This window comes from Macaca fascicularis, chromosome 3, assembly GCF_037993035.2.
Source record: "Macaca fascicularis isolate 582-1 chromosome 3, T2T-MFA8v1.1".
Classification (NCBI taxonomy): Eukaryota; Metazoa; Chordata; class Mammalia; order Primates; family Cercopithecidae; genus Macaca; species Macaca fascicularis.
Genome location: NC_088377.1, coordinates 197246260 through 197261270, shown reverse-complemented (window position 1 = coordinate 197261270; position 15011 = coordinate 197246260). Strand labels below are relative to the sequence as shown.

The 15011-nt window shown below is 46.4% G+C and overlaps 1 long non-coding RNA gene across 1 annotated transcript; it reads right to left on the bottom strand.

Annotated features, from left to right (window-relative positions):
- Positions 1 to 7694: 7694 nt before the first annotated feature.
- On the bottom strand, positions 7695 to 11964 carry LOC102131098 (uncharacterized). Its single transcript, XR_006696646.2, has 3 exons — positions 11896 to 11964; positions 10509 to 11158; positions 7695 to 9373 (listed from the first exon to the last, which is right to left on the bottom strand). It is a non-coding gene; the product is annotated as an uncharacterized lncRNA (long non-coding RNA).
- Positions 11965 to 15011: the final 3047 nt, after the last annotated feature.

Here is a 15011-nt window from a genome sequence, read left to right as displayed (position 1 = left end):
GCCTTGTGCTAGCAGACTTGGAGTTTGCGGAACTAAATTCAGAACGGTCCATGCATCCCTCTCCGGCACTGGCAGGACCACCGTGGCAGGCAGATCTGGAGTTGTCACCTTTTCCCTGGGGAGTGGCGTCCTGCCCCTGTCCTGCAGCAGGCCCAGGCATCCTCCCAGCTCTACCTTCCACAGCGTTTAGATGTGCACTTTCCATGGTTTATCCAAGTCATGGCTGTCGTCAGTTATAAGTCAGTTTAGGAACAAATAGCAGAAACTCGGTCTGACTTGACTTAAACAAATGGGTTTTTATTTGTCTCATAAAAACAAGCCTGGAAACAGGTGAGGCCTGCCAACGAGGTGACCAGGGCCCTGCCCTCCCCATGCTCCGCAGTCCCATCCCCAGCACGGCTGCCTCTGGGCACAGACCACTGTGGGCACGTCCCTCTGCCAAGGACAGACAAGATGTTCAGGATCAGGGAAGGGCTTTCCCAGGAGCCTCTGCCTTCCCACTAGAGGAGGGGGCACCTGCCCATGTCGTTCCGCCTGAGTGCCACTGCCTGGAGCTGAAAGGAAGCTTAGAAAATTGAGTGCTTGGTAGGGCACGTTGTTCCCTGAGAAAAATCAGAATTCTACACTTAAGGAAGAGTGTGGCAAGGACATCGTGTGCTCTGCCAGTAGCCTCAGTCACAAGAAAAACTGTGAGAGAGAGGAGAGCCCTGGGGCTCCCGGCAGGTGCTTGCTCCAGACCTGTGTGGGAGTCAGCTCGGCTGTCTGAACAAAATCCCACGATGTGGCTATGGATGGGGGGCTTACACACAGAAGTTTATTTCCCACAGCTCTGGAGGCTGGAAGACCAATAGCAAGGTGTGGGCAGGGCTGGTTCTCTCCAATGCCTCCTTCCCTTTCTCTTCCCTGGGTCCTGGCAGGGTCGGCCCTCTGGGTGTGTCTGTGTCCTTATCTCCTCTTCTTATAAGGACACCCGTCAGGTGGGATCAGGGCCCACCCTAATACTCCATTTTACTTTAATTAACTCTTGAAATGCCCTATCTCCAAATACAGTTACATTCTGAGGTCCTAGGGGTCAGGATTTCAACATGTGAATTGGGGGGTGAACTTAATTCAGCCGCAGCGACTGACAATGACCTATCGTCCCTCCATGAGGCCACCAGCCTTACCCAGATGCATCCACACCAGCATTCTTGCCCAGACGCCTCTACACGGGCATTCTACAGACTGCCTTTATATACTCCCCCATAAATATACATATTGGTCTGAGCTTGTTTTTTAAGAGAACTTAGGAAAATCCAGACACAGTATGTCCACAACCTTGCCTCATCCAATAATTCTAAATAATCCTTTCCAGAATCATATAGTACATGGAGCCGTTAATTAGATGGTTACTTTTATACTTGTTATCCCAATCTGTCATAACTAAATCCAAGTTTAACCTACACACCGTGAAGTGGAAAACTATTAAGTACCCAGAAAACTGGCTTAATTATCTGCTAAGTATAGGTACAGAGGTTCCTATGGCTACACCCTTCTCGGGTACAAATGGCCCCAGCTTTGGGGATAAAAAGTGTTCCTGTAAATCATGTAAGACAGAGGGCTGTGAGCCTGCGCTCCTGAATTCAGATTCCAGAGAATGATGGGCATCATTAGTGGGAAAAAATTGAAAGATTTTTTTTTAATAGCTGCCAAAGGCTGAGAAGAAGCCGGGGCTGGAGGTTTCAGTGGGAAGGGTTCTCCCTCTCCGCCCGCGTTTCCCACGGAGCGCCTCTCCCATTTACTGCTTCGGGCTCTCCAGGTCTTCCTGGATTCCTGGTGGGCATAGAAGGCTTTGAGAGTTGGACCAAGCCTCTCTCCTTCCACTCAGAATTGGGGCTGAGACGTCCATCCTCACCGGGGTCTGGCCCTCGGAGAGATGCCACTTTAAACTTACTGGAGGGAACGTGCTAAACACCCAGGCCTGGACAACCGAGGAGAAGGAAGAGGAAGAACAGATAAAACCTTCCCTGCATCAAGCTGAGAAAAGAAAAGAAAAAAAAAAAAAAAGAGGTGAAGCCTCATCTCAACCAGCTTGCATACTTGAATAAGGTGCAGAAATGAAAATCTTGAGTTTCGGGTAAAGCTCATGTCTGTGCCACTGGCCCGGGTGCCCTACAGACCCTATTTCTGGACTGCACACCTCGTTTACCTGGGACTAAGCAAAACCCAGGGGAGGACCCAGGTGTCAAGGCTGCAACTGCTCCGTGCAGGAGGCCTGCATCCTACCCACCACTGAACACACAGATACCACTCTGTCTTCAAGGAACTCGTGGCCAGGACCCGACCCGTCCTCACGGAACTCATGGCCAGGTTCCCCCCACAGTCTTCACAGAACTCGTGGCCAGGTACCCCCATCTTCATGGAACTCGTGGCCAGGTCCCTCTCTGTCCTCAAGAAACTCGTGGTCAGGTTCCCCCCCGTCTTCACAGAACTCGTGTCCAGTTGCCCCCCCATCTTCATGGAGCTCGTGGCCAGGTCCCACTCCATCCTCATGGAACTCGTGGTCAGGTCCCCCCACCCCGTCTTCATGGAACTCATGGCCAGGTCCCCCCTCCATCTTCACGGAACTCGTGGCCAGGTCTCACACCGTCATCACGGAACTGGTGGCCAGGGCAGAGGGACACGTTAAATATGAGTGTTTGCTTTTCTTTGAGTATGACAGTTACATACCGTTGATAAGAGATTTAGAACATACGGGATTTGAAAGCAGAGTGAATTTCATCCAAGATCTAGCAAACAGTCGGTGATCAAAAATGTTTCTTTAAGCTCTTCCTGAATAAACTCAATATTGTGAATATCCAAAGGGCTGAGTTTTCCAAGATGAGGCTAGACAAGTCCTGTAGGAGACAGAGTGGACAAGTGTGTCATAGTCCCTCGAACCACTGTGCCCCCAGTTTCATTGAGAGGAGACAAGCGTCCTACAGAATAGACCAGCACAGAGGGCTCAATACTTTCAGTGATCCCGGGTCACCCTGCGGAGGAGTGGGCTATGAGAGGAGTAACAGCATCAGCCCAGCTCTGGATGAGGTGGGAGATCTTAAAAGACACACTTAGCTCACAGAACCAACTATATTCTCCTCTGAAAAAGAAAATAAAAATGTAAACGGGAAGTCAGAATTTCCTCTTCAGAAGCTAGTCCCTTTAGGGAGCAGAAATGGGCTAAAATAGACAAAGAAACTGAAATTAAGTCATTTAAGAATTTCATGAAAAAAATAAGGTCATCATCATCAATCACAATTTTGATAAAATTTCTTAAATATCTTGTGGAAGCTCCATCCCATGTTACAAGAGCCCTAGAAAGAAGACGGACATGCTGATGAGGAAGCTTTGGGAATCCTGACTCTGTCAAGGCTGCCACACTCAACAAAAGCAGACTTAGAAGCTAGACCAGGTCCTGGACCCAAAGGTCTTTCTGGAAAACCTGCTAGACATGCATTAGGCAAAGAAAACGCAAAGGGGCATATTCAGCTTCAACTGCTCTTCGAAAAGAGAGGAAGAGAAAGGATTTCCACTGTGGAGAATATCTAATAAGACTGTGTGAAAAGAACAAAGAGAAAAGCCCTACCTGTGCTTGATTTTTAAAGCTACCTTCCTCATTGCTTAGAAATAGGCAGACAGGTCAAACGCAGTGGCTCATGCCTATAATCCCAGCACTTTGGGAGGCCGAGGCGGGCAGATCATGAGGTCAAGAGATCGAGACCATCCTGGCCAACATGGTGAAACCCCATCTCTACTGAAAATACAAAAATTAGCCAGGCATGGTGGTGCATGCCTGTAATCCCAGCTACTCAGGAGGCTGAGGCAGGAGAATCGCTTGAGCCCCAGGAGGTGGAGGTTGCAGTGAGCCGAGATCTTGCCACTGTACTCCAGCCTGGGCAACAAGAGCAAAACTCTGTCTGAAAAAAAAAATAGGCAGACAGCCCAGCCCTGTACCTGCGGAGAGGAACACATTCACCCTACCACCATCACCAAGTGCTGGTGAAATGGAGAGTCCTGGGATGAAAAGTCCATGACTAAAATTTCCCCTGACGTACTGCCTTCTGGGTGCTAGAGCTCTCCAAGCCTTATCTCCTCCAACCGTCACAGCACACTTGGAGCTGTACCACTTTACAGACAGCATCCGTGAGTTTTAGAAAAGTTAACTCACCCCTTGTCACATGGCTCTTCATCGTGGAGGCTAGCTTTGCACTGGGACAGTCCGACTGCAGAGCTGCTCCTCTAAACCCTAGAGGAGGAACGTTAAGCAGAGAGGACGTGGGGTGTGCAGTCACTGTTCCAGGGGTGCAGAGAGAACGTGGAATCTCTAACCACGAGAAGCTTAACTACCAGGTAGAATGACCAGCCAGGTATGCATGAAACAGTTAAGCCATAATGTCAGGTGGCAGGTAACAAGATGTGAACGTGAACGATAAAATGGGTCCAACCAGACACCTCAAGCCCAGGATCAACTCCTGCTATGATGCCAGTCCTCACTCAGCAAGAGCTCTGTGATGGGCCATCTTCTGGCTCCCATCCTTCCCCACCTGCCTCCATGCCTTCTGCCATGGAACTGTGCATCCCTCTTTCTAAAACAGTTGAGCCAGTTTCCTTTACTCTTGGGTCTGAAATCAGCGATAGGATGTGTTTTGGATCATACAGCAGTTCACAGAAACACGGCCTGTGGATCCCTGAGGGTCCCCAAGCATTCTCTGGGGATCCATAATGTAAAAATTATTTTTGCAATAACACCTACATGTTATGTACCTTTTTCACTGTGTTGGTATTCTGAAATGTGTCAACATTTGGAAGATCTGCATGACTCAGTGAAGTAATACGAATTCACTCAGGGAATTAATATGACCTTTATTATTTTAAGGTATGTTTCTTCTATACTCAGTTTATTGAAGGTTTTATATCATAAAGGTATGCTGAATTTTATCGAATGCTTTTTCAGCAGCTGCTGAAATTATTTTGTCAAATGTGTTTTCTGCAATGTGAACAGAACATTAACAGAATCAAGAACATTAATAGAACTGAGAACAAAAATCATGATCATTTCAATACTTATTGATTTGCATATGTAGAATCCTTGCACCCTGAGGTGAAACTCGCTTGATCATGGTGAATGATCTTTTTGATGTGCTGTTGAATTCAGTTGGCTAGTATTTTGTTGAGGATTTGTGCATCTATGTTCATCAGTGATCGTGGCCTGTAGTTTTCTTTTTTTTGTTGTATCCTTATCTGGTTTGGGTATCATGGTAATGCTAGCCTTGTAGAATGAGTTTGAAAGATGAAAAGGTTCTGTGCAAGGCCAGGCATGGTGGCTCATGCTTATAATCCTAGAGCTTTAGGAGGCCAAGGTAGGAGAATCACTTGAGGCCATGAGTTCAAGACCAGCCAGGGCAACATAGTGAAACTATCTCTCCAAAAAAAAAAAAGGTTTCTACACAGTAAACAAAACAATCAACAAAGTGAGTATACAACCTACAGAATAGGAGAAAATATTTGCCAATTCTTTATCTGACAAGGGATTAATAAGCAAAATATATAAGGAGCTCAAATAGCAAAAAAACAAATAATCTGATTTTAAAATGGCCAAAAGATCTGAACAGACATTTCTTGACAGAAGACATACATATGGTCAACAGGTATATGAAAAAATGTTCAACATCACTAATCATCAGAGAAATGTAAGTCAAAACCACAGTGAAACATCACTTCACCTCAGTCAGAATGCTTTTTCTCAAAAAGACAGGCAATAACAGATGCTGGTGAGAATATGGAGAAAGGGGAAACCCTTGTTCACCATTGGCAGGAATGTGAATTAGCACAGCCACGGTGGAAACCAGTATGGAGATTCCTCAAAAAACTAAACATAGAACCACCGCATGATCCCACAATCCCACTGTTGGGTATATATTGAAGTCTGCACTCTCATGCTTATGGCAACACTATTCACAATAGTCAAAATACAGAATCAACGTAAGTGTCCATCTGTGGATGAATGGAAAAAGAAAATGAGGTATAAATACACAATGAAATATTATTATTCAGGAATAAAAAAGAACGAAATCCTGTCATTTGTAGAAACGTGATGTTAAGTGAAATAAGCCAAGCACAGAAAGACAAATATCACATGTTCTCACTCATATGTGGAGGCTAAAAAAGAGAACCTCATGAAGATAGAGAGCGGATTGGTGGCTACCAGAGGCTGGGAAGGGTAGTGGGAAGGGTAGGGAAAAAAGAAAGGCTGATTAAAGATATAAACCTACACACAGAAGAAATCAGACCTGGTGTTTGATAGATGAGTAGGAGTGACTACAGTTAACATTAATCGGTTGTTTTGAAATAGCTGGAAGAGAATAATGCAATTGTTCTTAGCACAAAGAAAAGATAAATATTTAAGGTAATGGATATCCCCATTACCCCAATTTGATTATGTGACTGCATCAAATTTTGTACCCTGAAAATGTGTACATCTAATAGGTGTCAATAAAAAGTAAATAATTTTTTAAAAAGAGAATAGATGTCTGAGTTGTTTCCACCACATGGCTATCGTATACCGTTGTTATGAATGTGGGTATAAAAATTGCCATTTGAGATCCTACTTTTATTTCCTTTGGGTATATAACCAGAAGTGGCATTGCTGGATCCTGTGATAGTTCTATCTCTAACTTTTTGAGGAACAACCACACTGGTTTACATAGTGGCCCCACCATTTTACATTCTCACCAACTTTACATTAAGTTTTCAATTTCTCTACACACTTGTCGACACTTCGGGTTTTTTTATTGTAGCCATCCTAATGGATGTCAGGTGATACTTCATTGGGGTTTTGATTTTCATTTATCTAATGTTAGTAATATTGAGCACCTTTTCATGTGCTCATTTGGTTATTTGTATATTCTCTTTGAAAAAATGTCTAGTCAAGGCCTTTGCCCACTTTTAGATTGAGTTACTTATTTTGTTGTTGTAGCTAAGATTTAAATGTTCTTTATGTATTCTGGATATTAACCCCTCAACAGATATATAATTTGCAAATATCTTCTCTCATTCTGCAGGTTGCGTTTTTACTGTGTTGATTGTGTACTTCGATACACAGAAGTTTTTAAGTATGATGTAGTCCCATTTCTCTGTTTTTGCTTTTGTCACCTGTGCTTTTGGTGCCATATCCAAAAAATCATGCCAAATCAATGCATGAAGTTTTCCTTGATATTTCCTTCTAGGAATTTTATACTTTTTGGTATTATAGCTAGTTCTTTCATCCATTTTTAGTAGATTTTTGTATATAGCATAAGGTTAGGGTCCAACTTCATTCTTTTGCATATATATATCTAATTTTTCCAACATAATTTGTCTTTTCCCTATTGAGTGGTCTTGGCACCCTCACCAAAGATCATTTGACCATATATGTGAGGATTTATTTCCGAGATTTATATTCTATCCCATTTTTCTATGTCTTTGTGACAATATCATGCTGTTTTAATTACTGTAGCTTTTTAATTACTGTAGTTTTGAAATCATAAACTGTGAGACCTCCAACATTGTTCTTTTACAAGATTGTTTTGGCTATTTGGGGTCCCTTGAGATTCCATGTGAATTTTAGAATGGATTTTCCTATGTTTGAAAAAAGTGGGGTTTTGACAGGGATTGCATAGAATCTATAGTATTTGACATCTTGACAATATTGTCTTTCAATCCATGAACATGGGATGTCTTTTCATTTAATTGTGTCTTCTTTAACAGTTTTCATCAACATTTTCTAGTCTTCAGTGCAGCTTTAACATTTTGTTTACAAGTCCTTCACCTCCTTGGTTAAGTTTATTCCCCAAAAGATTATTTTTTTTAAAAAAAGCTACTGCATCTAAGCAGGAGGGAGTTCTTCTTCCATTTTCTCCTTTCCTTAGTCAACGTAAAGTCTAAATAACTGCCACATGGTATTTAATTGTTCCTTTTTAAGAAACTATACTTGCAGGTCAAAATAGCCTTAATAATTGTGTATTGTCAGCTTACTTCAAAGCAGCTCACTTAGATCCCAGCCCAAGACCAGGACCACCTGGGACCCAGAAGGCACATTCTCCAAAGACAACTTTCACTGCAAAGATTAGCCGTGTGTAACTGGCAACCGTTGGAGAACTGAAGATGAAGGACTGTATTTTTTTTTTTTTTTTTTTTTTTTTTAGTTTTCCAGCATGGACTATGCAGTTAGACTGAGCCCTGAGACTGCTAATTACAACAATTTCAATAAATACAAATAACTCTAACCCACCATGCCACCAGTCTTTGGAGCAAAATAGGAGCAATTATATTTCAAGCAAGTCAGTTCAAAGGCATGACTAACTCCTTACAAGGAGCCAAATTGTCCATGGGTGTTGAGTGGCTGTGAAACATCACGCCCTTCATCTCTGCCAAGGAGCAGGTTCAGGTGTGCACAGGTAGGTTTGGCCGCCAGCCTTCCCTTGGGAGAACAAGTGCTATAGTCCCTGGTCAGACTCCAGGCTGAGCTCAGAACATCAAAGGAAGTCATTGGTGGAGAGTGACTTGTCCTGACAGCAGCAACATCATCTCGACATCCAAGTCCTGTGCATTTTGATTGAAGTTTCCCCTCAACCCTAACGCCATCAGAGCGAGGTGTAGGCCTTGAGGAAAGCCCCCCTATCCAGCAGGCTCACTTTTCACACAGCTGCACCTCATCCCTGAACCTCACCTGCACAGCTCAGCCAGCCCACTGCTGCTGTGCTCCCAAAGGGGACGGGGACAGAACATGACAGAGGCCACGGGGACTGAGCAGGCAAAGGAGTCCTTTACAATTTCTCTTCAGCATGAACCAAGTGACATCCCACAGTACAACAAGGACTTATCATGCGAGTAGCTCATGAGCACACAGAGGATGCCAACTCAGGTGTGTCCTTGCGCGAGCGCTGGGTGAGAGGAGAAGGTAGATAAGGCCTCAGCCTTCTGAGCACGAGTGGCCAGCCCTGCCAGGCAGTTGACCCAGGCAGTGGCAACAAGCGACAGAGTTCCCTTTCCCAACCCCTCCCCCAGGGTTGCCCCAGCCCTGGGAAGCCAGCACTGGGGAGATGCTAGACCCTCATGTTGGTGCCCCTCCTCCCGTGGTCATGAAAAACAACAAGCAGACTCTGACCTCCTGAGGACATACTGGAGAGCAAAACAAGAGTCATCAGCGAGATGGGCCTGAGTCCAGCCCACAGCACAGGGCTTGCCAGGTGCTCCCTGCTGAGCCTGAGTCCAGCCAACAGCAGCTTGGAAATCAACTGACAGTTGCTGAGCTGAGAGTTATCCACGGTCCCAGGTAACCTGGAAACTATGTAGCTCAGACGAGGCACCCACAGACCTATATTGAGATAAAAGGGGAGTCAGAAGGTATTTAACATGTTTTTAACTATTGTGATGTGAGCTTAGGTCCCAGGAGATGGCTGCCTGAAGGGTGGATCTGATGAGGATCCCACAGCCCTCCGCAGCAGCCTCAGGGTCCTCTCCCCAACAAGGATCACTCCTCCTGACCAAAGGAAAGGAGGAGATGCTGACTGCAGGGTCCCTGCTGAAACCATGTCTCTCCTGGAAAGGGAAAGGAGGGCTGCCACAACCCTGACTCCACTTACATGTGAGCAGGGACATGCCACTTCCTCGGGTTCAAATCCTAACTCAGTCACTTACTGGCTGTGTTAGGGGATTAACGAGCTCATTCATATAAACCATTCTACGAGAGTCTGGCAGGCACATGGCCGGCCTTAGGCCTTTGTCTGTGGTTATGACTGTTATCTTCGTTAGTCATCACTTAGAGAGAGACGTGCAGAGCTCCCATGATGGGATGTGGAAGACAGCACAATCAGCAAACACTGCGTTAAAATAGTCGAGGTCAGCGGCAAAGCTGGGGGTGTGCGTGAAACGGGAAGAGGCCATAGCCAGGGGGGTGTCAAAAAGGAGGAAGGGCCTGGGAAACGTCACCATCCAGCAGGGAGCCCATGGGAACACACGGTGGAGGGCCCTGGATGGCCCAAGTGCCTGCCGTGCCTCCTAGACCCCCGCCCCCCTCCCAGTAAGCTGTGCTGCCCTGAGGGTGTGGGACAACTCCCCGGAGCTGGGCTCCCTAGAAGGCCCAGCCATCACCCTTCCACCTAAACAGAGGCCTACAAATCACCAAGGCCTCCTTGGTCTCTAACCTTGGAGCCAGCAGGACATACAATCGCCTGTGAGCCCAGAGCAAGACCACAGTGGGCCCGAACCGTGACCGCCTCAAAATGCGACGTGAGAGAGACTGGTAGGGTCCTCCTTCCCCAAATCATCCATGACATCTGTAAAGACCCCACCACTACAGCTTCATCCCTGTGGATTCATTCTACCACTGTCAGGCTTCAGGAGCGCCCACCACACGGAGGTTTAGACACTGTTGCCTAAACTCTCCAAGTTCATCTGAAGCGAGCTCATCACAGCCGCTCTAAGCCCCTGCCCTCCAACCTGTCTCTTACCTGGCGGGACACACACAGTCTACATCTCTGCAGACCTGGACCTCAGCCTCAGCGCTCCTTCTCCTCCGCACCACCCCATCCCCCTGGTTCTGCCGCTTCACTTCCTCCGTGTTTCTTGAACCTCCCCTTTCTCCCAGCCTACACTAGAGTCTGGACACCACTGGCCTGGCGGCCTCAGATCCGGGTCCCCCAGCAGGCTCCGGAGGATGCCCTCTGCTCATCCACCCTCTGCAAAGACCCCCAAGCAGCCTCTCTGTGAGGCTGCACCCCACAAAGCTGGCATTTGTCTTGGCCCTAAATGGCCAAATATTGTCTATTTCACATGGTTCAACCCATAAACGGTGGAGAGGAATCCAGAGGTCCTGTTTCGAATCCTCAGTAGCTCCACTTGCCAAGCTGCTTAGCTACCTAGCTCCAGCCTATCCTTTCACACTACCCAGCAGCACCAAACACGCAGCTTCTAGAACTCTCCCTCCATTTCGCCTTGGCTGTGACTTGGCTGTGTAGCCCTTCTGCCTGGCGTTATCCACATGTTCTCCTCTCTTTTCCCACTTGTCCTTTAGACCGAGACTAGCTGTCACCTCCTCCAGAAAACCTTCCTTGACCAGCCCTCGTCCACAGTAAGTAGTGCCCGTGCTCCTAAAGCTTCCCTGGGATTAACACTGCACTGACCACATCGTCTTCAGTTTTTCCTTCCACTTCTGGCTCTAGTGTAGAACTCACAGGGCAGGAACAAGGTTTTCATGTCCCCAGCATCGGGAACAGCAGCCCTTGGTTAACACATACTGAGTGACTCACAGGAAGTGTTGGCTGGAGCTCATTCACACTAGCATGTAAATGACTGATACACATCTTTTCCTGAAAACAACCCTTGCTGGGGGAGAGGAAGGGAAAACCCCAGAGCCCTGGGCAAGTGAAGCGGAGGAAGCAGCCCCACCTGGAGAGGGACAGGTCCAGGGAGTCCGGAGGCCCAGCGTCAACCCTGGTTGTGAAGGTGGGCTCCGTTTTGCACGTCTCCCGAATGGCTTGGGTGGAGGGAATCGTGGTTCCTATTTGAACAAGTGAGAGGCCCTTAAGGCAGTTTCTAGACGGAAAACTTCTCAAAGGGACTGGGAAGCGTGGGCAGCTCGGGAAATCGGAGCATCTGAGCACAGAAGCAGCTGAGCAGGTGAACTCCAACTGCCTCTGCTCAGAGCGGCTGCTTCCCAGCAAACCGCAGTCCTGCCCCCACGCCCACGCACACTGCGGATTGGCACTTCACACAGACTAATTAACAAATAGCAGGGCGATTAAATCACGCAGCCCATGGTATTTTCCTAACTCCTCTCAGTGGCGGCAGAGCATGAAAGTGAAATCAGGAGCTCTCCCCAGAGGCCTCGCTGCCGACCGCAGGCCGGTCTTCAGAAGGAGCAGCAGCCACCGAAGAGGCACAGCCCTCACGCACTCCGGAGACCATGGACAGCTGCCTCTGTGGCCATGTCCTGCCCTGTCTCTCCTCCTAGTCCTGGGCTGGGCTCTGGCCCCCCAGGAGTAGAGAGCAGGTCCCGGTCACTGGCTTTCCGTGCTTTCTGTCCCTGGGTCTTGCCCCTTGTGCGGAGCTGCTGGCTGCCCCCCTCAGCTCCCACCCACCTGCTCTCAGGGCACAGCTGCTCCAAAGCCGCCCCTCTCCTTCCTCCCCTTGGCTCCAGGCACGGGCGCTGGGCCCCGCCTGGACACTCACGCGTTCGGTTGTCTTCTCTCCTGCTGGTCAAGCACCCCTTTCTGCTAGGGTTCAACTCCTCTGGGCTCTGTCCTCCTCTCTTTACACGGCAAACCGAGGACCCAGCTGCCCCTTGTTCAAACACCAGGAGAGGGCTCCCAGCCAGCAGTCCAGACAGAACACTCCAGATGCTCCGTGACACTCAGACAGATCCTTGCAGAAGAGAGACTTTCTAGAGTCTGGACAATTCCATAAATGGCCGTAAGGACTTTGCTGTAAGGACTGTGCTCTGGGAAACTGGGTTTTCCCTCTATGAGTTAGAATTCCATGACAACACGGCCCCCAAAACACAGATGCTGTTTACCTCTGTTCATACAGCCAAGCTCATTAAAATTCATTAAAGCCACCGACTATCATTCTACTGAAAATCATTTATAACAAATCAGACTTACAACAGAGTTTGATGTTGCATAGTATTCAATTTGATCAAATCAGTCAAGACATAGAAAGCTCCCATAAGGAGAAGAAAGAGGGTGATGTAGAAATATAAAGGGGTAAAATGATGGCACGATGGCTAGAGTGCAGAGTGCACAGAAACCAGAATTCACCTTCCTCAAGGCTAGCTCAGGGCAGGATCCTAACACACACACACACACACACACACACACACGCTCAGGCATGCACGCACATGTACACACACATGCGCACGTATGCACATGCATGTACCTAAGCACACAGTGGCTTCACATTACTGCTCGATCACTCCTTTCTGACATGAAAACGCTACTTTGCACTTTTCACCCGCTTCCCAACTAGGAATTCCTGCATACTTATCCCCAGAAGTTAGAATTCACATGGCAGATAATAGAATTTCTGCCAATTAGTTCACTTATTTAACAAGGTAGGCTCTTTCTCTTCCGGAAATGGTCATCTGTAGGTTATCATAACATTTCACGTGGGCTTCCTCCAGGGAATAGGAAGGAACAAGGACAGTCAGCAACTGTCTGGAGAGCATTGCCTTGCTGGTTTAAATGCTCCAGCAAGTGTTTGCAGTGGGACCAACAGCAGGTAGAGACACGGGTGGAGTGTGCTGGGGGCAGGAGGAACTGCCTGGGAAGGTAAAAAGGAATGGAAGAAAGAGAGGGACCATCCCAGAGAAGAGCAGTGTGATCTTGATAACTTCAATGCCTGTCAGCCAAGCATTCAGGATTTATTTCTACCCAAATTATCCTAAGAGAGGCAATGGCCTCATTCAGTGCGGTGGAGAAATGGGCTCTAGCTCCTAGATGAGAATGGCGGCCAGCCTCTGCGGATGGACAGGAGAGCTGCCAGAGAGAGCCAGGGCCATCCTGGTGGCGGTCGCAAGTCTCACCCCAACCCGCTCCAAACCCACCCCGGAGGCAGGTGCTACGAACGCCATGTAAAGCACCTGCTGAGGTCTGGGAGAGGCCACGCCCATAATCACAGCAGGGCGTTTGTTGTGCTTTTGAGAGTCAGCCCATTACTCCTGCTGAGACGCCAGCATCTATGTGTGCCAAGAACGCTGTGACTAAGGGCTATTAACAGGGTGGCCCTAGTTCACTGGAGAAATTGCCTGACTTTCAAGAAGTTCCCCATCTCGTTCCTTTCTGAAGGGTAAGTGTAATGTAGACCTAGGTCATCGTTTGTATTAGAAGACACGTTGGCCGCTTCACTGAGTCAGGCTTTCACTGAAACATAATCGCTACTCACCTCCCAAAACAGAAACTATATTGCACTACACTATTCCATATTATACTCTGTGGTGCTGTGCCATGCTATACTGTGTAATATCATACTGGACTACACTATATTATGCTGTACTATACTACACTATGTTATACTATACTATACAATATGACATTATACTGTGTGTACTACACTGTCCTCTGCTGCACTACACTATGCTATACAACACTATACTATACGATGCCACACTGTACTAAACTACACCACGCCATACTGTATTATACTCTACCACACTATATTAGGCTACAACACACTACACTATGCTACACTATGCCATATTATACTATACCATACTATATTACACTACACTACAATATGGTTCACTATGCTATACTATACCACACTATATTATACTACACTATATTATGCTACACTATACTACACTATGCTGCACTATACTGTATCATACTATGCTACCCATACTATACTATGCTATAAAACAATACACTATGCTATGCTACACTATACTATATTATACTATACTGCACTATATTATGCTACACTATACTACCCTATTTACACTATACACTATCCTACCCTATATACACTATGCAATACAGTGCTATTTTATACTGCACTGTACTATATTATGCTACACTATGCTATGCTATATTATATTATACTATACCACACTGTATTATGCTACACTATACTATACAATGTTATATTTTACCATACTGTACTATGTTATGCTACACTACACTATGTTATGCTATATTATACTATACCACACTATATTATATTACACTACACCACACTATGCTACACAATGCTGTATTATACTCTACTGTACCATAATATATTACACTACACCACACTATGCTACCCTATGCTACATTATACTGTACCATGCTGTATTACACTATACCCCACTATCCTACACTATGCTATATTATACTATATGAGCCTATATGCTACACAACAATACACTATGCTACACTATACTACACTATACTTTTTATACTGTGCTATACTATGCTACACAATGCTAAACTATACTATACAATGCTGTCTTACACTATACTGTACTATATTAT